Below are 25440 nucleotides of genomic sequence, written 5' to 3' on the forward strand. Positions count from 1 at the left end.
AGTTGATATCTTCAGATTGTGGAAGCATCTTTACTTATAAGTTCTAGGACTCCTTCCAGAAGGCCATGGGCACCAACATTCGCTTCAGCACAGCCTTCCATCCTCAAGCTAGTGGACAAGTTGAGCGAGTCAATCAAATACTTGAAGATATGCTCAGGGCTTGTGTCATTCTTTCAGTATGAAGTGGGAAGATTGTCTTCCATATGCCTAGTTCTCCTACAACAACAACTTCCAAGCAAGTTCGGGCAAGGCCCCATTCGAGATTCTCTATGGCAGAAAGTGCCATACTCCTCTTAATTGGTCAGAGACTGGTGAACGCCAACTTCTTGGCAATGACTTAATCACAGAAGCTGAAGAAATGTGTAAAGTCATCCGTGAAAATCTCAAAGCCGCGCAATCGCGCCAGAAGAGTTACTATGATAGCAAGCATCATGACTTGGCTTTCGAGATTGGAGACCATGTCTACCTCCGTGTCTCTCCAATGAAAGGTACTCGTCGCTTCGGTATAAAAGGGAAGATTGATCCTAGATACGTGTGTCCTTTCAAGATCATTGGCAAAAGAGGCGACCTCACCCATCAACTTGAGCTTCCGTCCAACTTCGCGAATGTGCACGATGTGTTTCACGTGTCACAGCTTCGCAAGTGCTTCCAGACTCCTGACCGCACCATCATCTTCGAAGAGATTGATCTCCAAGAAGACCTGTCTTATCATGAGCATCCCGTTGGTATTCTTGAAGAAACCGAGCACAAGACTCGAAACAAGTCTATCAAATTCCTGAAAGTGAAGTGGTCACATCATTCCGACCGAGAAGCCACCTGGGAACGCGAGGACCACCTCCGTTTCGAATATCCAGAGTTCTTTCATTCCTAGATCTCGGGACGAGATCCTTTCGTAGTGGTGGAGTGTTGTAACGCCCCGGATGTAACTTAGCATATTTGTACTCCGACTCTTGCCATTTTCAGCTCCAAGTTATGAGATTCCCTCGTGGTTGGGTTTTTTCTTCGTTTTGCATTTTGTCCATGTCATGCATTTCATATCATGTCATCATGCGCATCTCATTTGCATACATGTTCGTCTCATGCATCCGAGCTTTTTCCCCGTTGTCCGTTTTGCAATCCGACACTCCTACATCCTCCGGCGCCCCCTTTTGCCTCTTTTCATGTGCGGGTGTTAAATTGTCTCAGAATGGACCAAGATTTTGCAAGTGGCCTTGGTACACTACCGGTAAACCGCCTGTCAAGTTTCGTGCCATTTGGAGTCAGTTTGATACTCCAACGGTTAACCGGGGAACCCTAAAGGCCTCGTGTGTGTTGCAGCCCAACACCCCTTCAAAACGGCCCAATAACCCATCCAAACTTGACCCATGTCCTCCGTCGTCAGATCACGATCGCGTGGTCGAAAACTACACCTCATTTGGACACTCCCACCTCCTTCTATGTATAAATATGTCCTCCCCGTCCAAATCCGGGTTGAAACCCTAGCTTCCCTTCCCCTCGCGCCGCCGGACATGTCCGTCCGAGTCGGACACGTCCGCGCCACCGTGCCCGGCGAATCGCCTCCCGCCACATCAGCGCTCATCGCCCCCACATCGCCGGCCCCCGCGGCCCGTTTCTCCGCCGCCGCCGCCCGCGGGTGACCGCGCCCGAGGCCGCCGCCCGTCCCGCGCCTTCGCCGCCCTACCGCCGCACAGCTCCGCCGCGACCCCGCCCACCGGTGCACCACCGCCACTCGCCCCGGCATCGCCTCCGCCTCCGCACCGCCCCACTCCGGCGTCCGTAGCCCGGATCCGGCCGATCCTACTCCGGCGACTCGGATCCGGCAGGTTCCACCGCCACCGCGACCCTGAACTCCGGCGAGCCTCTGTTCATCCTTGATTCGCGTGCCATGAAGAACCCTAGATCTAGAGGTCTATTTCATCTCTAAGTCTTTTCCCCTAGCATTTTCAACCCCTGTTCATCATGCCGTAACTTATTGTGTGGTGCTCCGTTTTGTGCATGCAATATATCAAAGTGTTCATCATGATGTGCTCTTAATTTTGTTCCATTGTGCCATGCTTGTTTGAGTACATATTAATGCCCAAATAGTTGATGCAAGAGTGCTATAAATTGTTAGGTGCTGATTCTTATCAGAGTATGAGGATTTGTCATTTTTGCTACATTTGTTGTGTGCTGCATATGGGCATGAGCTCTACATGTGTTTTGGTCTATGCCATGCCATCTTTACAGGGGTTTATGCCATGTATTTTTGTGATCTTTGTGGTGACTAGCACAAGCATGCAAAGTAGCCTTCATGGTATTGCTGATTTCAGGGACTTTGGATTTCACAAAGTCATTGCTCTGTTGTTATTTTTATGCCATGTATTCATGTTGCTACAGTGAGATCCATGCTTCTTTTGAGTATCTTCAGTAAGGATGTTTTGGACATATGGTTGTGCTCTATCCATCCATGCCCCTGTTTGCAATTATGGAGTTCTCTAGCATGTCTTGATCCTGCTCTACTTTTGCTATAAAATGTTCCTGGTAGATTGTTTACATGTTAATCAATTTTGCCATGGTTGTTGTAGTTGATCCAAGCATGCTATAAACTTGTTCTTGCTTTGGTTAGCGTCATGATCATGTCTTCTTGCTGTAGGTATGCTTAGCTTGTCATGCAATTCCTTGTGATGAGTGAATCGAGCTCACAAAGATGCCTTCATATCTCTGTTTTTGCCATCCTAAGTTTTTCTCCTAAGTCTGAATCTGTTAACGAAACTTGCTATGTTTACATGGGTGCCATCATATCTTTTGTGCCTTTTTGGCTCATGGTCAGAAAGGGACTTTTCTTCTATGCTTTGAGTAGATTCATGCTATGCCTTTGATTGCTATGATCTGATCCTGTATCATGTTGTTTGCCTGCTCTAAACATTGCTTCCTGATGTTAATTCCTGACATGTTAATATTTTAACCAAGTCTGTGATGCTGATATCTTTTGCACTTTTGCCATGCTTGTTTGAACCTGTTATAGTGTGATTTAGACATAGCTCAGTGTTCATGTTTTGTCAAGCATCTTGAGTAGATCACTGGCATGTGATTTGTTGTCATGTTGGAGTGCAGTAGCTTAGTTTCTTGTTGCATTCTAGATGGCATCGTGCTGTTAATCGCATAATTGTGCCATTATTGTTTTTCTTGCCATTTGCAAACCGTGCATCCAATTCCGGTGATCTTTATATCGATTTTGACTGAAATCAACTCATCTTTTCAGCGGCACACGTGGTTTGCCAATTTGATGCCTTGATCAATCTTTTCCTTCCGGAGCTCGCATATGCATTGCATATCACATTTCGGATATCATACCATGTTTTGCATCATGTTGCTTGTGCATTGCACCATGATTGATTGTTGGTCCTTTGCTTGTGTTCTTTCTTTGGGTAGATCCGGGAGATGAGTACGTGATCGAGGAAACCGTTGAGTACGCTTACGAAGATCAAGCTTTCGTCAACTTGGAGAACTTTGCAGGCAAGATGACCATACCCTCGAAATCACTTCTATCTTTGCTTGCTAGTTGTTTGCTCTATTGCTATGCCACGATACCTACCACTTGCTATATTATGCCTCCCTATTGCCATGTCAAGCCTATAACCCACCTTTCCTAGCAAACCGTTGTTTGGCTATGTCACCGCTTTGCTCAGCCCCTCTTATAGCGTTGCTAGTTGTAGGTGGAGATGAAGTTTGTTCCATGTTGGAACATGGAGATTATTGGGATATCATTATTATATCTTGTTTACTTTAATGCATCTATATACTTGGTAAAGGGTGGAAGGCTCGGCCTTATGCCTGGTGTTTTGTTCCACTGTTGTCGCCCTAGTTTCCGTCATACCAGTGTTATGTTCCTAGATTTTGCGTTCCTTACGCGGTTGGGTGTTATGGGAACCCCTTGAGAGTTCGCGTTGAATAAAGGTCCTCCAGCAAGGCCTAACCTTGGTTTTACCATTTGCCACCTAAGCCTTTTTCCCTTGGGTTTCGCAGACTCAAGGCTCATCTTTATTTTAAACCCCCGGGCTAGTGCTTCTCTAAGTGTTGGTCCAACCTGAGTGATGTCCGGCGCCCCCTGGGAAACCAGGTTCTATGCCAACCCAACGTCTGGCTCATCCGGTGTGCCCTGAGAATGAGATATGTGTATCCCCTATCGGGATTTGTTGGCACATTCGGGCGGCTTTGCGGGTCATGTTTTACCATTGTCGAAATGTCTTGTAACCGGGATTCCGAGTCTGATCGGGTCTTCTTGGGAGAAGGAATATCCTTCGTTGACCGTGAGAGCTTGTGATGGGCTAAGTTGGGACACCCCTGCAGGGTTTTGAACTTTCGAAAGCCGTGCCCGCAGTTATGGGCAGATGGGAATTTGTTAATATCCGGTTGTAGAACACTTTACACATAACCTAATTAAAATGAATCAACTGCATGTGTAGCCATGATGGTCTCTTTTCGGCGGAGTCCGGAAAGAGAACACGGTCTCGTGCTATTCTTGAACGTAACTAGTTTTCAGGATCACTTCTTGATCATTTTAGTTTCTCGACCGTGCTTTGCTTCTGTTCTCGCTCTCTTTTGCGTAAGTTAGCAACCATATGTGCTAGTGCTTGCTGCAGCTCCGCCTGACTACCCCTTCCTACCCATAAGCTTAAATAGTCTTGATCGCGAGGGTGTGAGATTGCTGAGTCCCCATGACTCACAGATTAGTTCCAAACAGATGCAGGTGCCGATGTTGCCAGTGTAGGGGACGCTACCAAACTCAAGTGGGAGTTCGACGAGGATTCGGGTCGTTACTATGTTTCTTTTCTGAATGATCAGTAGAGGAGCCTAGTTGGGGCGATCGGGGATCTAGCATTTGGGGTTGTCTTTACTTATGTTGGTTCCATAGTCGGACCTTGATTGTATTATGGATGATGTATGATATATTTATGTATTGTGTGAAGTGGCGATTGTAAGCCAACTCTTTATCCCTTTCTTACTCAGTACATGGGATGTGTAAAGATTACCCCTCTTGCGACATGCCTAGTATGCGGTTATGCCTCTAAGTCATGCTCCGACACGTGGGATTTATAGCCGCATCGTGGGTGTTACAATATCCAAGAAGGATATAATAAAAACTTTCATGAAGATCATTGGACAAAATAAACTTGATTCTTAGTAATAGTTTTGAGATATCATGATGTGATATGTGATTCATCTTGATGAGTAACTATGCTTTAGTAAGAATATTGGTGTTAAGGTGTGTGATTCCCTATGCAAGCATGAAAGTCAATAGTCATGCAATGAAATTATATCCTACTTGTGGTGCATTATTCGGTGTTAATTATGCTTAATGCTTGCTTATGAGATTATTCATTTCTTGGTTGGTCGCTTCTCAATATTTTGGTAGCCTTCGTTTTGCACTAAGTATGATCTCTACTTGTGCATCCAAAAACCTTTAACCCAGTTTTGCCACATGAGTCCACTATATCTACCTATATGCGGTATCTTTTGCTATTCTAAGCAAATTTGCATGTGCCATCTCTAATTTTCAAAAAATAAACTTCTCTTTTGTGTGTTCGTTTCGCTCGCGGAGTGGTGAAAGGTGGCTAATATTTTCCATGCTAGATGTGCTATTCTCAAGATGAGTGTTTATTCACTTGTCATTGCACGAGAGTAAGGCAAAGGTATTTGGGATGCCCAGTACCGAAATGAAAAATGAATTTACTTTATGTTGTCAAATAATAAATTCCTTGGAAAGTGTTGGTATGGAGGGCAACCGTGGATACGGCTAGCCATGGAAAGTGAAAGTATGGTGGAAAAAGGAATAAAATTTATTTTCCATTTGGGAACTACCTATGATATATCTTAGCATGGAAAGTATTGGGAACTCTAAGTCGTTTTCCTTGCTGGGATGGATACACCTCCCAAAAAGTTTTTATCTCTAAGTTTTTCGCTTTGAGCTCTGGCACCTCTACAAATCCCTACTTCCCTCTGCGAAGGGCCTTTCTTTTACTTTATGCAATTTTTATTTTTGAATTTGAGTCTCCATCTTCTCTTATAAAAGCACCAACTAGGAGGCAATATGATCGTACTTAAGTATTGGGTGTAGCTAATATTCGAGTGTGTTTCATGAATGGATCAATGATTGAGCATGATGGGCTAGGGATAGCTTATTTTAGCATTGATATTTTGAAAGACATGGTTGCTTGTTGATATGCTTGAGTATTTAAATTATCATGTCAAAACTAGACTATTTCTTTGAACAATATAAAAGTCCAATTGTCCATGCTATAAAGAAAAGAATTTGATAACTAAACTATTGCTTTGAACAATATAAAAGTCCAATTGTCCATGCTATAAAGAAAAGAATATGATATGACATGTTAGGAAGCATTCCACATCAAAAATTATGTTTTATCACTTACATACTCGAGGACGAGTAGGAGTTAAGCTTGGGGATGCTATGTCGGTGGGAACGACACCTATGGGATCACTGGGATCCCTTCTACGGTTGGCGGGCACGGGGTTGTGCAAAGAGCGGGTCTAGTAGCCAGCACAAAGATCGTTTACCCAGGTTTGGGCCGCAAGGATGCGTAATACCCTAGTCCTGCTTTGGTGTATATTTGAGTGTGCTTGAGATTTTCGAACTAGCTGCGGTGCATGCGTAGTCCAAAAGATCCGAATCCTTCTCCAGTACGCCTCAGGCCTCCTTTTATAGTCAAAAAGGGGTCGCCACAGTGGCACATAGGAGGTGGAAAGGTAAATATCGTACATGCTTATCGCCTGTCATTACGAGACAAGGCGCATTAAATGCGCCCCTTAGGTGTCCCGTTGCTTTATTGGGGACAGTAAGGAAGCCCGTCCCGTCCGTCGCCGTTCCGCATCGCTCCGACACGCGTCTAGGCCAACGAGGCATGCAGCGCCACGTAAGCTGGCAGGCTGCTGAGATGGCGTGGTGGTAGGGTCTTCACGAAGATCTACATGCCACCATGCAGGTGCTTGACTAGCTGGATTAGCATCCACGTACTGCCACGTGGGTACTAGCTTCAGTTGGTGGGTTGGCCGTTGAGCTGGGGTAGTGACGGGGCGATAAGGTCTTGTCGCGGCCCCGCGTATATTCCCGGCAAGGGTCTTGCCGGGGTCTTGTGGTCGCCCTCGGCAAGAGTCTTGCCGGGGTCATGCGAGTGTTTTCGGCATGGAGCCTTGTCGGGGCCTCGGGGGCATCCTCGGCAAGGGGGCGTGCGATTGTCTTGTCTTCTGGTCATCGTCTAGTCTTGTGGACTCTTTATCTCCACAAAGATTTGTATGTTACCATGGAGGTGCTTACCAAGCCTTGGGTCCAATGCGGTCGATCATGTTGGAACCCTTGGGCTCAAGGGCGGCGCGCTCCGCCGGCGTTGGGTAAGTTGCCCCGACAAGGCTCTTGCGGGGGCTGCGGAGGCTGCCCCGGCAAGGGTCTTACCGGGGGAGTCCACCTCACCCTATTGCTCTTTGTGTCTCTGGTCTTGGCATTGTTCTAGTTTTCTTGTGCTTGTGTTTCCTCCCTTCGCCCCGCTAAGCATGGCCGCAGGCGCGGCTCTGACAGCACGTGCACAAGTAGAGGGGTAAAAAGGAGAGCCCCTACTTTTGTACACCGACTGGAGCTCCCGGGCCTGGGCCACACATAAGCGTAACGCGTTGTTGGGCCGGGCCCAGAACGGTGCGCGAGCATGTGGATGGAGGTTTACTACGGTAATTCCCTCGCCCGTCGCGCTTCCCCATGACCCATGTTGAATACGTGACGTGGGGGTCGTGCGCGGAATGACCGCAGCATGCTTGCGTCATCCATGGTGAACAGTAAAGAGGCAACTTGCATGTTCTCTCAAAACGGTGGAGCCGCCGCTCATTTACTCTCTTAGTCTCGGAACCGTCGTTCCATGTTTCCCACTATGCGTACTCTTTACGCCATATACGCCACATGCATAGCACGGGGTAGGTGACAGATGCATGGAATATGGGAAGGCGTGCGTGGGTCGATACTCATGTGCCTTCTATTAGGCGGGGAGGGCGGTCGATGGCCTCGCTTGTTGCCACTTTAATGAGCCGGATTCGAGCGGGCTCTTCAGGGGCGTAGAGCTAGCCTTTCGGCCTCCCCTCCCCAACTATAAAAAGGGAACTCAGGGGCAGGAGGAAGAGCATCTCCCTGCATCTCTCCTTCGTCTCCATCCCTACTCACGGTCATGGAAAGGGGGCGTGGCCGCGGCTGTTCTTCTGCGGAGGCGACTAGGTACTCCTCCCGCCAGAGGGCTGCGGTGGCCAAGGAAGAGCCGGATGCCCAGGGTGACGACCATGCTCGAGGCGGGGCCGCCGGACGGGGCCGCGGTCAGCGAGGCGGTCGAGGCAGGGGCGGCCGTGGAAGGGGGATGCCTGCGTCGTCTTCGTCTCCGTCGCCATCTCCTCCGCCAACTCCTCCTGCTTCGCCAAGTGGCCATGTCGGGGATTCGGGGTTCGAGTTTATCCTGCAGCTGCGTGGGCCGCCGCGCCGCCTCCTTCGTCTTCCCCGGACGTCCGCGAGGGTGCTGGAGATCGACCAGCCACCGCGGCTGAGGCTTCACATGAAGGGGTGTTGCCATGCCGACATGTGGGTGAACACAGGGTTCCCCGCCCCTCAAGTGATGCTCCTTCGCCGGGGTTGGAAAACTTTTGCATGTGCACATTGCTTAATGTATGGGCACGTCCTCTGCTTCAAGCTAGGGAAGAGCGGTTTGCTCTCCGTCAAGGTCTTCGGGGGCTCGGGACACAGGCTAGGGTGCTGTGCAGAGAGCTCGACTGATGGCGAAAGCTCCTATTTGGGCGAGAGTGACGAGGAGGACAGTGACAGCGACGACGAGGGTAGTGGGCAGGAGGATGACGGGTCCGACTAGGCATCGGGCACACCGTTCCTGGGCGACACCAGCAGCACCATCATCTTGGGCGGTTGGCGTTGGAGGGATGGGGAAGACGAAGAAGGCGGGTGGTGGGCTGTCAAGTCGCAGTACGATGGCCTCGACGCCTTTGTCGCGTATTGCCGAACCGCTGCCTCATCTTCCGGCTCTTCCTCCGGCACCGTCATCACCGACCTCTTTTTGGATGATCGCCGATATGTTCTCTTGGCGTCTTCTGCTACTCTTACCTCGCCTAGGCACTCCTTTTACCCTATCGTGATCTTTTTCTGTTTCCTGAGGGGAGGGACAAGAAAGGGATTACGGGCATCTTATCTCTTTTTAGTTTTTAAGCCTACGGGCATTTGTAAGATTTAAATCTCATAACCCCCTTGCTCATGTATGCATTCCGTACGAATTGTACTTGTAAGCAACGTACTAATGAGGAGAAGGGTGTTTTCCGGGTTTTGTTTGCGCGTGGGAGAGGGCCACACCAAGGAACAAGTCCTCGTTATCTTAAGATAAACACTGTACCCCGGCAATAGGCCTTGCCGTCTTTCTTCTCTATAGCTCGGCTACACTCACGCCCTTGGTGGAGGTAGGGGCTGAGTAGGATTAGGCCCTTCGCCCGTCCTCTTCCCATCGCACTACAACCAAGTTCTGGCCCAAAGTAAGGTTTCCGGACACGGGACAGGGGGAGAAAGATGGTATGAGAGCAAGTGAAGTCTTGTACGTTCAAGTTTCATACGGAGGCACAAAGTGGGGAAAGAAACTTATCTGATGTCGCAACCCCCGGCAACCTTGGCTTGCCGTGATCGGATCCTTAGACCTGCAGCCCCCGGCAACCTTGGCTTGCCGGGGTCGGGGCGTCGGCCTGTTCTCTTTCTTCAAAAATAGCTCAGTAGTAATGTCCATGCACCCTGCGAACCAAAAAGGACAGGAAGGAACAGAGAGATGCATACTCGACCTCTATGCTATGGGTTAGTTGCTGCCAAGCACTATCAACCCTAACACAGAGAGAGACTCAACCTAGCATTGCATGCTAAATCTTAGGGCGCCACGCTTCATTTATTTATGCTCAGGGTCTGCGCCTGGCTTTGGACAAAGGGTTACATGCCTTGCCGACAAGGCTTGTACAAAAGGTGGTTTGACGGAGAGCCCGATAAACCACGCCTTATGAGTAAAACTTGCGAAGATGTTCAATGTTCTTGGAGTTGTTCACTGGAATACCATCTTCGGTCTCCAGGCGGACTGCGCCGGGCATGGTGACTCGTATTACCCGATATGGTCCTTCCCACTTCGGCGTCAACTTGGAATTCTTGGCCGACTGAATGTGCCGAAGAACAAGGTTGCCTTCCTCAAGGCTTCGGGCATGAACCTTGCGGATAAGATAGCAGCGCAAGGCTTGCAGGTAGCGTGCGGCTCGCATAGCCGCCCGAAGACAATCTTCCTCAAGGAGCGTTGCGTCATCTTGCCACAACTGCTCTTGCTCAAGCTCATCATAAGCGAGCACTCGAGGTGACCCATGCATGAGTTCCATGGGGAGAACTGCTTCTGCCCCGTAAACCAGGGAGAAAGGGGTCTGGCCGGTGGCTCAATTGGTGTCGTTTTGATTGACCAAATAACCACTGGCAATTCATCAATCCAGCACCGTCCGCACCTGCATAGCCTGTCAAAATTTCTTGCCCGGAGGCCTCGCAATACATCAGCATTCACCCTCTCAGCCTGGTCGTTGCTTCGTGGGTGTGCAACAGAAGCAAAACAGACCTTGCTGCCAAGGTCCTGGATGTACTACATGAAGGTGCGACTCGTGAACTGCGTGCCATTGTCGGTGATGACTCTATTTCTCACACCAAAATGGCTGACTAGTCCCATGAAGAACTTGAGGACCGACTGTGCTGTCACCTTTCTCACTGCTGCCACCTCCGGCCAATTTGTGAACTTGTCAATTGTGACGTACAAGTACTCAAAAGCCCCTGACAGCACGGGGAAAGGGGCCCAGTATGTCGAGACCCTAGACTGAGAATGGCAGGAAAGAGGGATTGTCTAGAGAGCTTGGGCTGGTTGACAATGCTTCTTTGGATGGAACTGGCACGCTTCACACTTGGTTACTAAGGCCGTTGCATCCTAGAGGACAGTGGGCCAGAAGAAACCTTGCCAAAATGCCTTGCCGCCAAGGGCCCTTGACCCTATGTGGGAGCCACATATGCCTCTATGGATCTCTACCAATAGCTCCAGTCCTTCTCCCAGGGAATGCACTTCAATTTCAAACCGTTCGGTCTTTTTCTGTACAGAACGTCATCGACGAACTGGTACATGGCAGATCGACGGGCTACTTTCTCCGCCTGTTCCTGCTCCTCAGGAAGTTCCCCTGTTTGGAGGAATCGGACGGTATGCTGTGCCCATGCCGGAGCCTGAGGCTCGACCACAAGGGCTAAAGGCGTTTCCTCTGCCATGGGAGCGGCTGTCTCTACGGCCAGGGCTCGACGCCCTGCCGGAGGCTGTTGCACCATGGCAAGCCCAGTGTCTACAGCAACGTCTTTGTCGGCGACTCCTGGGAGCTCAGCGGGAAAGTACTTGCCGGGGCCTAATTTCCTTCGCTTCTTCTGCCGTGTCGATGGTTCAAAAGATGGTTGAGTTAAGCAAAGCACAAAAGTACCTGGTTCCATAGGCAATTTGAAGGCAGCGCATTTTGACAAGTAGTCGGTGAACATGCTCCGCTTGTATACCGTCAAAACACCCTTCCAGCTTCCTCACTTCATCTACGTAGGCCTCCATCAATGGGCTTTGATAATCTTTGTTAACTTGCTTGACGACAAGCTGTGAATCACCCCTGACGATGATCCTCTTGATTCCGTGGTCTGCCGCGATCCTGAGACCGACAAGTAACCCCTCGTATTCAGCAGTGTTGTTTGTTGACATGTCCCTGGGAAAGTGAATCTAGAGTACATACTTGAGGTGCTCTCCGCTGGGTGAGACGAGAAGCACACCAGCACCGGCGCCTTGCAGCGAGAAAGCCCCATCAAAGTACATAATCCAGTCGCGACTTGTTTCCTTGCCGGGGAGAGTGGTTTCCTGAATCTCATCGTCGGGCGTTGAGGTCCATTCCACAATGAACTCTGCCAAGACTCTACTCTGAATTGTCGAAGTGATTTCAAACTTCAAACCAAAGCTTGACAGTTCCAAAGCCCATTCCACAATCCTCCCGGTTGCATCTGGGTTATGCAATATCCTTTTCAACGGGAAGCGGCCGGGTGACGACAGTCATTTCATGTGCTTGGAAGTAATGACGCAGCTTCCTCGAGGCCATGAGGAGGCCGAAGAGAAATTTCTCCTCACCGGAATACCTTGACCTAGCCCCCTGAAGGTGGAGCTGACAAAGTAAACCGGGTGCTGCATCATCATTTTCTTCTGCACTATTTCATTCGGCTGCGTCGCTTCTGCTTTGCCAGCGCCAGGCTCTGCCGAGGGCCTTGCCTTACCGGCACCAGGCCCTGCCGGGGGAGCTCCGGTTTGCCATCCGCCAGCCCTGCTATTGCCATTGCCTCTTCGTCGACATCCCTCTGTGCCACTAGCACGACGCTGACCACTTGGTTCGTTGCCGCTAGATATAGCAGCAACGGTTCTTGTGGTTTAGGCGCGACCATTATTGGCTTAGAGGAGAGGTACTTCTTCAAATCCTGTAGGGCCGCCTAGGCCTCTAGGGTCCATTCAATGGGGCCCGTCTTTTTCAAGATTTTGAAAAAGGGAAGGGCACGTTCAGCAGACTTGGAGATGAATCTGCTCATGGCGGCAACGCAGCCAGCAAGCCGACGCACATCCTTGATCTGCCTAGGTGCCTCGATCTGCTCAATGTCCTTGATTGTGTCTGGATTCACCTCGATCCCACGTTGTGACACAAAGAACCCGAGAAGTTTGCCGGACGGAACACAAAGAACACACTTCTCAGGATTCAGCTTGAGGTTGATCTTACGCAAATTTGCAAACGTCTCTTCCAAATCTTGTACGAGTGTCGCCCTGTCCTTGGTTTTGACCACTATGTCATCCATATAAGCTTCCATGTTTCTATCTAGCTGGGGCTCAAAACCAATTTGGACTGCTCTTGCAAACGTTGAGCCTACACTCTTCAACCCGAAAGGCATTCATAAGAAACAATACGTACCACATGGGGTGATGAATGTTGTCTTCTCTTCATCTTCTCTCGTCATGAAGATCTGGTGGTATCCTGAGTAGGCGTCAAGGAATGATAACAAGTCGCACCCGGTCGTGGAGTCAACAATCTGGTCAGTGCGTGGCAACGGGAAAGGGTCCTTCCGACATGCCTTATTGATATCTGTGTAATCAATACACAACCTCCACTTCCCATTTGCCTTGCGCACCACCACCGGATTGGCCAACCATGTCGGATGAAGTACCCCCCTAGCCAAGCCTGCCGGTTCTAACTTCCTGATCTCCTTCGTGATGAACTCCTATCGTTCCAAAGCCTGCTTCCTGACCTTCTGCTTGACGGGTTCCGCATGAGTACAAACAACAAGATGGTGCTCAATCACCTCCCTGGGAACGCCGGGGGTGTCGGATGCTCGCCATGCAAACACATCGACATTCGCCCGCAGGAAGGTGATGAGCGCGCCTTCCTATTTGCTGTCAGGGAAGGAGCTTATGGTGAAGGCCCCTTCCGTGCCATCCTCCTTGACGGACACCTTCTTGGTCTCTAGTGGTGCAGCTCTGGATTTCTTGCTGTTACCGGTGGAGCCGTCTCGCACGCCCTCGATGGGAGCACATCACTCCAAAGAGGTGCGCTTGCCGGAGTGGGTGCGAGAGGTCTTGCCGGTCTTCTTTCCTCCCGGGGCTTTGGCGGCAGGAGCAAGTGCCTTGGCGGCAGTCGCTGCAACTGCCTCCTGGTAGAGTTGGTCAACACAGATCAGCGCATCCTTCTCGTTGAAGGGGACGGTGATGATAGTCATCGGCCCAGGCATCTTCGGCATGTTGTAGGCGTAATGTGAGGCCGCCATGAACTTAGCTAGTGTCGGGCGGCCGAGGATCCCGTTGTAGGGCAAGGGGATCTTGGCTACATCAAAAACAATCCTCTCTATCCTATACTTTAACTCGCCTCCAAACGTCACGGGCAGCGTGTTCTTACCCTTCGGTTGACTCCTTCCCGGGTTGACCCCTTGAAATGTTCCCGTCTCTTCGAGGTCTCCATCAGGAATCTGCAGCTTTTTGATCACAGTAGGTGAGATCAAGTTCAGACCAGCCCCGCCGTCAACTAGCATTTTTGTCACCTTGAGGTTGCGTATTGTTGGCGAAACCAACAATGGCAAACACCCTTCCGCCGTTGTGCGATCAGGGGGGTCCTCGGTGTAAAAAAATGATAGGTGTGCTAGACCACTTCAATGGCTTTTGAGCATCGAATGATGGTTCCGCTACTGTGATCTCACGCATCCACTGCTTGAGCTGGCGGTGAGAGGTGTGCAGCGAGGCGCCACCATCGATGCACATGGCCTCCATAGCTTTCTAGAACACATGCTCGCCGGACTCGCCGTCCTCTTCATGACCGTCGTCTTCCTGCTTCTTGTCGCAGCCCCGGGCGGGCCTTTCTTGCTGGTTATCCTCGCCGCGGTGACCTCCTTGGCCGCCACGCTTCTTGCCGGATCCTTCGGCACCATCCTGACCCTTCTCGTTGTCCCGCCTCTCATACTCAGCTTTTTGCTTCTCAGCAAGCAGCTCAACTTGTCGGCAATTCTCGAGGTCATGGCCCTTGGTGCGGTGAATCTTGCAGTACTGCTTGTCGGTTCCTCCTGGCTTGTCGGCAGCTGCCAAGGCCCGGCAAGCGGCGCACCCGGCAATTTCCTTGCCACGGACGTCTGCCTTGGCCTTCTTGGCAGCGCCGGTGTCCTCGGATCCCTCGACGGCAAGCATGGTTTTGCCCTTGTGCTTCCTGTTGCGGCGCTGGCCTTTCTTTATTGGGGTGGCTGTGTCTTCGTCTGTGGAGTCGGTTTCCGCACTGGCGTCCTCGCCGGGGTACTTCCTCCCCTCTTCAGCTCGAGCGCACCTGTCGGCCAGAACATAAAGTTCGACCACATCCTTGACCTTGTTCATCGCTAGCTCTTCATGCATCTTGCGGTTGCGCACATTCTAATGGAATGCGCTGATCACGGCGGCAGGATGAACATCTGGGATGTTGTACTACACTCGGCTGAACCTCTATATGTACTTGCGCAGGTTTTCACCTTCCTTCTAGGGGATGATATGCAAATTGCTTGCCTGGCCATGAGCTTGGTGGCCTGCAGTGAAGGCGCCAACAAACTCATGACACAAATCCGGCCAAGATGAAATGGAATCCGCTGGCAAGTGCATCAACCTTGACATTACATTGAGTTTACGTGCCAACGGGAAGTAATTGGCAAGAACCTTGTCATAGCGAGCACCAACAGCTTGCATCGCAATGGTGTAGATGATGAGGAACTCCGATGGGTGGGTCTTGCTCCTGTACTTCTCGCCAACGTCGGGCTTGAACGTTCGGTGGGTGGGCCACTAGAACTGCCACAGCTCACGGGTAAAGGCTGGGCAACCCACCTCATAGGGTAAGCCGCCAGAGCCTCCCGGTGCTTGGTAGTCCATAGTGGCCCCCCCGCCAATCTAACTGGTGGCGTGCTTCGCGCCGGCACTCAATGGTGGTTCGAGCATCTTCATGGGCTCGCTCCCAAAGAACTTGGCACTGATCGCAGTGGGTCCATGGGTCGGACAATGCTATGGAAATGTTATCACAAGTGTCACCACGATGGGCCGACGCCCGCGGTGGCTGGCGTGGGGGAGGCGAGTGCACCGTGGCCGCAGCACCCCCGGTCTTAACACCACCGCCATGCGGTGGCTCGACGGAGCGCTGGTCTGACGGCCCTACTAGTCGTGGCTCATATTTGTTTGCAACGCCGACGAGGCTCTGGATCGTGGCTCTCCACTCGTCGAGCTTTTCTGCAGCAGGAGGAAAGTCAAGGAGCAACTGCGCGCGCCAAAGCTTCAGCTGCCGTGGGTGGCGACGAAAGCTGCGTGGACCGTGACGCGCTCCGACTTCTAACCACGTTAGAAGGAGCTCTATCATGGCCTTGCGGTTGTGCGCCATTTTCACCAGCACCTCGGCGTGCATGCTGGCCTTCTACATCCCACGAACTAGGCGCAAGACTCTTCCCACAGCGGTGCCCGCGGTCATAAGCGTGGTGACGCTTCTCGTCGTGCACAACCTGGGAAGAGCGCGTCGTGGGCACCGGAGTAGGCATCTTGGAAGTCGCCGTGGCACCTATGGGTGGCACGACGACATCCTTGGAGGGCCCCGCGCTGCCTGTGGGGGGCCCGACTCCGTCTTTGGATTTGGCAGCATGCGGCCTGATACGTCTCCGTTGTATCTAGTTTTCCAAACACTTTTTTCCTTGTTTTGGACTCTAACTTGCATGATTTGAATCGAACTAACCCGGACTGACGCTGTTTTCAGCTGAATTGCCATGGTGTTATTTTTGTGCAGAAATAAAAGTTCTCGGAATGACTTAAAAATCAATGGAGAATTATTTTGGAACATATAAAAAATACTAGAAGAAGAATCCACGTCAGTGGGGCCTCCACCTGTCCACGAGGGTGGGGGGCGCGCCCTCCTGCCTCGTGGGCCCCCTGACGCTCCACCGACCTCAACCTTGACTCCATATATTCACTTTCAGGGAGAAAAAAACGAGAGAGAAGAATTCATCGCGTTTTACGATACGGAGCCACCGCCAATCCCTAAACTCTCTCGGGAGGGCTGATCTGGAGTCCGTTCGGGGCTCCGGAGAGGGGAATCCGTCACCATTGTCATCATCAATCTTCCTCCATCACCAATTCCATGATGCTCACCGCCGTGCGCGAGTAATTCCATCGTAGGCTGGCTGGACGGTGATGGGTGGAATGAGATTTATCATGTAATCGAGTTAGTTTTGTTAGGGTTTGATCCGTAGTATCCACTATGTTCTGAGATTGATGTTGCTATGACTTCGCTATGCTTAATGCTTGTCACTAGGGCCCGAGTGCCATCATTTCAGATCTGAACCTATTATGTTTTCATCAATATATGAGAGTTCTTGATCCTATCTTGCAAGTCTATAGTCACCTACTATGTGTTATGATCCGGCAACCCCAAAGTGACAATAATCGGGACCACTCCCGGTGATGACCGTAGTTTGAGGAGTTCATGTATTCACTATGTGTTAATGCTTTGGTCGGGTACTCTATTAAAAGGTGGCCTTAATATCCCTTAGTTTCCAATAGGACCCCGCCGCCACGGAAGGGTAGGACAAAAGATGTCATGCTAGTTCTTTTCCATAAGCACGTATGTCTATATTCGGAATACATGCCTACATTACATTGATGAACTGGAGCTAGTTCTGTGTCACCGTAGGTTATGATTGTTACATGATCGATCGCATCCGACATAATTCTCTATCGCCGATCCAATTCCCACGAGCTTTTCCATATATTGTTCTTCGCTTATTTACTTTTCCGCTGCTACTGTTACAATTACTATAAAATACCAAAAATATTACTTTTGCTACCATTAGCTTTTGCCACCGTCACCACTACTATCATATTACTTTGCTACTAAATACTTTACTGCAGATATTATTTTCCAGGTGTGATTGAATTGACAACTCAGCTGCTAATACTTGAGAATATTCTTTGGCTCCCCTTATGTCGAATCAATAAATTTGGGTTGAATACTCTACCCTCGAAAACTGTTGCGATCCCCTATACTTGTGGGTTATCAAGACTATTTTCTGGCGCCATTGCCGGGGAGCATAACTCTATTCTTTGAGTCACTTGGGATTTATATCTGCTTATCATTTTGAAGAACTTGAAAGATCAAAGAACCAAGATTTTCCCTCAACTACGAGGGGAGGTAAGGAACTGCCATCTAGCTCTGCACTTGATTCAACTTCTGTTTTGAGTAAGCTTGCGACACTTAAACCTGCTTCTGCTATTCATTCTGATATGTCGCATGTTATTGATGATGCCACTTCTGCTATGCATGATACTTATGATGAAACTACTTATATGCTTGATACTACTATGCCACTTGGTGAATTTCTTGATGAACAACTTATTAGGGCTAGAGAGAATGAAATTATTGAAACTGATAATATTGATGAAAGTCATGATGAAGATTCTGCCCCTAGATATGAATTACCTGTTGTTCCTGAAGGTTATGTTATGGATGAAGAAACTGCTAGAGACTTTCTTGCTTGTAATGATAGGAGTGATCTTAAGAAACTATTAGCTAAGCTGAAAAAAATCTCTGAATTCTAGAATGAAATATGATCCTGCTTATGCTACTTCACCTATCTTCGTTACTCATAAGGATTATGATTCTCTGTTGACCCTGATATATTTACTTTGGTTGAATCTGATCCTTTTTATGGCTATGAGTCTGAAACTGTTCTGGCACATCTTACTAAACTAAATGATATAGCCACCCCATTCACTAATGATGAGAAAACTCGCTACTACTATATCCTTAAAACATTTCCGTTCTCATTAAAGGGTGATGCTAAGATATGGTATAATTATCTTGATCCTAGTTGTGTGCGTAGTCCCCAGGATATGATTTAGTACTTCTCTGCTAAATATTTCCCCGCTAATAAGAAACAAGCTGCTTTAAGGGAAATATATAATTTTGTGCAAATTGAAGAAGATAGTCTCCCACAAGCTTGGGGGAGGCTTCTCCGATTACTTAACGCTTTGCCTGATCATCCTCTCAAGAAAAATGAAATACTTGATATCTTTTATAATGGACTAACCAATGCTTCCAAAGATTACCTAGATAGTTGTGTTGGTTGTGTTTTCAGGGAAAGAACAGTTGATGAAGCTGGAGTTCTATTGAATAATATGTTGACTAATGAAAATAATTGGACACTCCTTGAACCAACTCCTCAGCCAACTCCGAAGAAAAGGGGTATTCTATTTCTCATTCCTGAAGATATGCAAGAGGCAAAGAAATCTATGAAAGAAAAGGTATTAAAGCTGAAGATGTTAAGAATTTACCTCCTATTGAAGAAATACATGGTCTTAATTTGCCGCCTCTTGAGGAAATACATGGTCTTGATAACCCGACACAGGTAGTAAAGGTAAATTCTCTCTATAGATTTGATAAAGGTGATATTCCTCATTATAAGTCTGTTAGCCAATGCATAGATGAGTTTGATAATTTTATTGTTAAACAAGGGAACTTCAATTCTTATGTTGGTAGACAATAGAAACATAATGCTTACATGATTGAACACTTGAGTGATTATATGGCTAATGTTAAATGTGAACTTAAACTTATTAGTAAACATGCTTCTATGGTTACCACTCAAGTAGAACAAGTACTTAAAGCTCAGAATGATTTGCTCAATGAATTGATAGTAAAAATAATGACTTTGATGTTAGAGTTGCAACTAGAGGAGGTAAAGTGACTCGGGAACCTTTGTATACTAAGGGCCACCCTAAGAGAATCGAGCAAGATTCTCAGAGAGCTAATGCAGATGCACCTAGTCCTTCTAAAAGGAAGAAAATAAAAATGATAGGACTTTGCATGTTTCTAGTGAACCTGTTGTAGACACACCTGAGAATCCCAATGATATTTAAATTTCTGATGCGGAAACACAAGCTGGTAATGAACATTAACCTAGTGATAATGTTAATGATGATGTTCATATTGATGCTCAACCTTGTAATGACAATGATGTGGAGATTGAACCTGTTGTTGATCTTGATAACCCACAATCAAAGAATCAACGTTATGATAAGAGAGACTTTGTTGCTAGGAAGCACGGTAAAGAAAGAGAACCTTGGGTTCAGAAACCCATGCCCTTTACTCCTAAACCATCCAAGAAAAAGGATGATGAGGATTTTGAGTGCTTTGTTGGAATGATTAGACCTATCTTTTTGCGTATGCGTTTGACTAGTATGCTTAAAATGAATCCTTATGCTAAATATACGAAGGAAATTGTTACTAATAAAAGAAAGATACCGGAAGCTAAAATTTCCACCATGCTTGCTAATTATAATTTTAAGGGTGAAATACCAAAGAAACTTGGAGATCCGGGAGTACCAACTATACCATGCTCCATTACAAGAAACTGTGTTAAAACTGCTTTATGTGATCTTGGAGCCGGTGTTAGTGTTATGCCTCTCTCTTTATATCGTAGACTTGATTTGAATAAGTTGACACCTACTGAAATATCTTTGCAAATGGCTGATAAATCAATTGCTATACCTGTCGGTATTTGTGAGGATGTGCTTGTTTTGGTTGCAAACATTACTATTTTAATGGATTTTGTTATTCTTGATATTCCCGAGGACGATAGTATGTCTATTATTCTTGGAAGACCCTTTTTGAATACTAGAGGGTCTGTTATTGATTGCACCAAAGGCAATGTCACTTTTCATGTCAATGGTAATGAGCATATGGTACACTTTCCGACGAAACAACCTCAAGTCCACAGTATCAATTCTATTGGAAAAATTTCAACAATTACTATTGGAGGTTTTGAATTTCCTCTTCCTACTCTGAAGAAGAAATATAATATTCTTATTGTTGGGGACATGCATATCCCCATTGAGGTAACCTAGTGTTATTCGAAATTTCTTTGGTTTCATTTTGCTCGAAATGAGTTTGTTAACAAGACCTGATCAACCTTGTTAGTGGATTCCTTTTGATGAGCATGAGATGGATGAAGTTAGAAGGCACAACTCTCTGTACCCTCTTTTTACTTTCTGTTATTTATATTAAATAAAGCAAACATAGTATTTTTCTGTCTGTTTTCTGAATTATCAATGCAATTAAAAAATACAAAGAAAATAAAAGTTCTCCAAATGCCTTGAAAATTAAATATGATTTTTTCTAGAATATTTGAGAATATCTGGAACTGAGAACACAACACGGGGAGCAAGCACCTGGCCGCCAGGGTCCAGGGTGCGCCCACCCCCCTGGTGCGCCCCTGCCTCGTGGGCCCATGGTGGCTCCCCTCCACTTATTCCAGCCACCACACACTCCTTCTTCCTCCCAAAAAATCACTAACCAGCTCAAGCACGAGTTCTAGCTCATCTTGTTGCCATTTTCGATCTCCTTGCTCAAAGCTCCATTCACAAAACTGCTTTGGGGGATTGTTCTTTGGTATGTGACTCCTCCAATGGTCCAATTAGTTTTTGTTCTAGTGTTTTATTAATTGCAAATTTTTGATGCTTAGATGACCCTGTTCTTGAGCTTGGATGTAAAATTTATATGGTCAAAAGTAGTTTTAATGCATGATATTGCCTCTAGGCACTTGTAGGAGTAGTTGCTATAAATTTTGTTGAGTTTGGTTCACTTTTATTTTGAAGTTACTAAAAATTTCAAAAAATTTCAGAAAAAGATGAAGAGATTTTTGAGGGGCTCTTCGAGCCGAAGCTCGAAGGATAAACAAAGTGAAGAGAACATGAAGCCCAAGTATAATCTCCCTCACACCGCGGAGGTTCGGTCGTGTGAATGGCCTTGTGATGATTTCTTGAGAGCAGCCGAGATTTATGATGATTTCTATGAATTGGCTGAGAATGCAGGCCTCAACGCCTTCCTCCACGACCAACGTGAACAGTATCTTTTACTCACCAATATCTTTGTGCAAAACTTTCATTTCCATGCTAGGAGCTCACCACCTACGGTGGAATTTTATTTATATGATGAGCATAAGGAGATGTCACTTCGTGATTTTTGTCGGGTTTGTTTGATACCTTTTGAGGGCAGCGTAGAGGAACCACATCGTGACGATGTGGAAGGGCTTATTGATATAATTGCTGTAGGGGGAACGAGGAAAGTTTCCGATGCAAGAATTACTAGCATACATTTTCCTATTTTACTTTACTTCACAATATTTGCTAGTAGATGCTTAATTGGTCACGGAAACTGTGGCAACCTTAGTGCCCCTGATATTGTTATTTTGTGCCATGCCTTGTTCCGTGATGACACATTGAGTATAGGCACTATTGTTGCAAAGCGGTTAAATCTTAACCGTACTAAGGGCCCCGTCCTTGGAGGAATCTTCGCCTCACGCCTCGCTGCACACTTTTACATACCTATTAGGGATTATGAGAAGGAAGAGAAGGTGCTACCTCCCGTTTTTCTAGACTATAAGAGTATGGTAGCACATGATTTTATCGTTAACAATAAGGAGAAGATGCTTAAGTGCAAGATGATATTTGATAAAAATCACCCTGAGACTATTACTTTGCATGCTCCTTCCTTGTTGAATTATCTACAGGCAACTACCTTGTTCCACCGGAGGCCATTCATGCCTACCAAAACCCCACACCAGCTACAGAGCCAGAGCCGGAACCACAATTTGATCCTCACCGGCAGTCTGTTTATCAGTGGAATCCAGAAGAGATTGCCAACCAGTGGCACTAGGGGGATCCTTCTCAGTACGACCCCAACTACAACTTTGGATATCCGCCAGGACAGCCGTGGCCATATACCAACTTAGGCCAAAATCCTAAGCTTGGCGGAGTACGTATTTCTAACCGACATTACAGTTATGTTCACACACCCATGCTAGTTGTAGGTGCTCATACTTTTTCACTGTATCATCCATGCTAAGTTATTTCCTTTTTATGCTTTCTTCTTGTGTGTTTGATAAACCTTAAGAAAAATAAAAAAATTAGTTGTAGCTTTTTAGCTAGTTTACTTTCCATGCCTGTAGTAGTAGTAATTAAAAAGAAAACCCAAAAAGATTTCTCGTTCTTCTTTTGCTTGTTGGGAGCTTTCCCGTGTAAATAGTTTTATTTCTTTTCTTTTTCTTTGAGGGTTGAGAGGAGAAGACCATGATTAAAATGTTGAGTGGCTCTCATATGCATTATTGTTGATCTAACAAAGATCCCATATTACCTTGTCTTCTCTCTTGAATTGAATGCTTGCAGATTCCAGCTTAGTCCAATGCACGGGCACTATTATTATTATCCACACTATTCGGTTGTGCAAGTGAAAGGCAATAATGATGATTATATGTTGAACTTATTGAGATGATAAAAGCGGATATGAACTCGACCTCTCTTGTTTTTGTAAATATGATTAGTTCATCATTCCTGATTCAGCCTATTATGAATAAACATGTTTGCAATGACAATTAGAGATTGTAGTTGCTTATGCCATGCTTAATTATCTAGGAGCTTATAATGGTTTACCTTGCGTGCCAACATGCTATTAAAATGGTTCTGATGTGGTATGATAGGGTGGTATTTCTCTTTTGAACGATTCGAGTGGCTTGACTTGGCACATGTTCACGCATGTAGTTGAAACAAAATCAACATAGCCTCTACGATATTTATGTTCATGGTGCATTATATCCTACTCATCATTGCATTCGGTGTTGATTAATTTTAATGCATGTTCATGACTGTTGTCGCTCTCTAGCTGGTCGCTTCCCAATCTTTTTCTAGCCTTCACCTGTACTCAGCGGGAATATTGTTTGTGCATCCAATTCCATAAACCCCAAAGTTGTTCCATATGAGTCCACCATACCTACCTATATACGGTATCTACCTGCCGTTCCAAGTAAATTTGTATGTGCCAAACTCTAAACCTTCAAATAAACATTCTGTTTTGTATGCTCGAATAGCTCATGTATCAACTAGGGCTGTCTGTATATTCCATGCTAGGCGGGTTATTCTCAAGAGGAGTGGACTCCGCCCCTCACTCACGGGAAAAGGGCTGGTCACCGGGATGCCTAGTCCCACGCTTTATGCAAATCAAATCAAAATAACTGCAAACAAAACTCCCTCGGGACTCTTGTTAGTTGGAGGCACTCGTTGTTTCAAGCAAGCCATGGATTGATGCTTGTTGGTGGAGGGGGAGTATAAACTTTTCCATTCTGTTTGGGAACCGCCTATAATGTGTGTAGCATGGAAGATATCGATATCTCTCGGTTGTTATGTTGACAATGAAAGTATACCGCTCAAAATATTATTCATATCTATTTCAAAACCGAGCTCTGGCACCACTACAAATCCCTGCTTCCCTCTACGAAGGGCCTATCCATTTACTTTTATGTTGAGTCATCATCCTCTTATTAAAAAGCACCAGTTGGAGAGCACCGCTGTCATTTGCATCTATTACTTTTAATTTACATTTAGTATGACTTGACTGGATCTCTTTTACCATGAATTACAATGTCTAGTTAGTCCTTGATCTTTAAAGGTGATCTGCATTTATGTTTTGCGGTCTCAGAAAGGGCTAGCGAGATACCATCTTGTTATATCATATCATGATTGTTTTGAGAAAGTGTTGTCATCCGAGATTTATTATTATTGCTCACTAGTTGGTTATGCCATTGGCATGGGTAAACACGAGACCTAAGTGTTATTGTGAATATGGTTAGTTCATAATGTTTGCTGAAAACCTGAATGCTGGCTTTACATATTTACAACAACAAAAGCAAACGAAGTTTGTAAAAGTTTTTCTTTATCACTTTCAGTTTATCAACTAAATTGCTTGAGGACAAGCAAAGGTTTAATCTTGGGGGAGTTGATATGTCTCCGTCGTATCTACTTTTCCAAACACTTTTGCCCTTGCTTTGGACTCTAACTTGCATGATTTGAATGGAACTAACACGGACTGACGTTGTTTTCAGCAGAATTGCCATGGTGTTATTTTTGTGCAGAAATAGAAGTTCTCAGAATGACCTGAAAATCAACAGAGAATTATTTTTGGAATATATAAAAAATACTGGAAGAAGAATCCACGTCAGGGGGCCTCCACCTGTCCACGGGGGTGGGGGGCACGCCTGCCCCCCTGGGCGCGCCCCCTGCCTCGTGGGTCCCCTGACGCTCCACAGACCTCAACCTTGATTCCATATATTCACTTTCGGGGAGAAAAAAAATCAGAGAGAAGGATTCATCGCATTTTACGATACGGAGCTGCCGCCAAGCCCTAAACTCTCTCGGGAGGGCTGATCTGGAGTCTGTTCGGGGCTCCGGAGAGGGGAATCCATCGCCATCATCATCATCAACCTTCCTCCATCACCAATTCCATGATGCTGACCGCCGTGCATGAGTAATTCCATCGTAGGCTTGCTGGACGGTGATGGGTGGGATGGGATTTAACATGTAATCGAGTTAATTTCGTTAGGGTTTGATCCCTAGTATCGACTATGTTCTGAGATTGATGTCGCTATGACTTTGCTATGCTTAATGCTTGTCACTAGGGCCCGAGTGCCATGATTTAAGATCTGAACATATTATGTTTTCATCAATATATGAGAGTTCTTGATCCTATCTTGCAAGTCTATAGTCACCTACTATGTGTTATGATCCGGCAACCCCGAAGTGACAATAATCGGGACCACTCCCGGTGATGACCGTAGTTTGAGGAGTTCATGTATTCACTATGTATTAATGCTTTGGTCCGGTACTCTATTAAAAGGAGGCCTTATTATCCCTTAGTTTCCAATAGGACCCCACTGCGACGGGAGGGTAGGACAAAAGATGTCATGCAAGTTCTTTTCCATAAGCATGTCTGACTATA

Source organism: Triticum urartu, chromosome 3 (genome assembly GCF_003073215.2).
Source record: "Triticum urartu cultivar G1812 chromosome 3, Tu2.1, whole genome shotgun sequence".
NCBI lineage: Eukaryota > Viridiplantae > Streptophyta > Magnoliopsida > Poales > Poaceae > Triticum > Triticum urartu.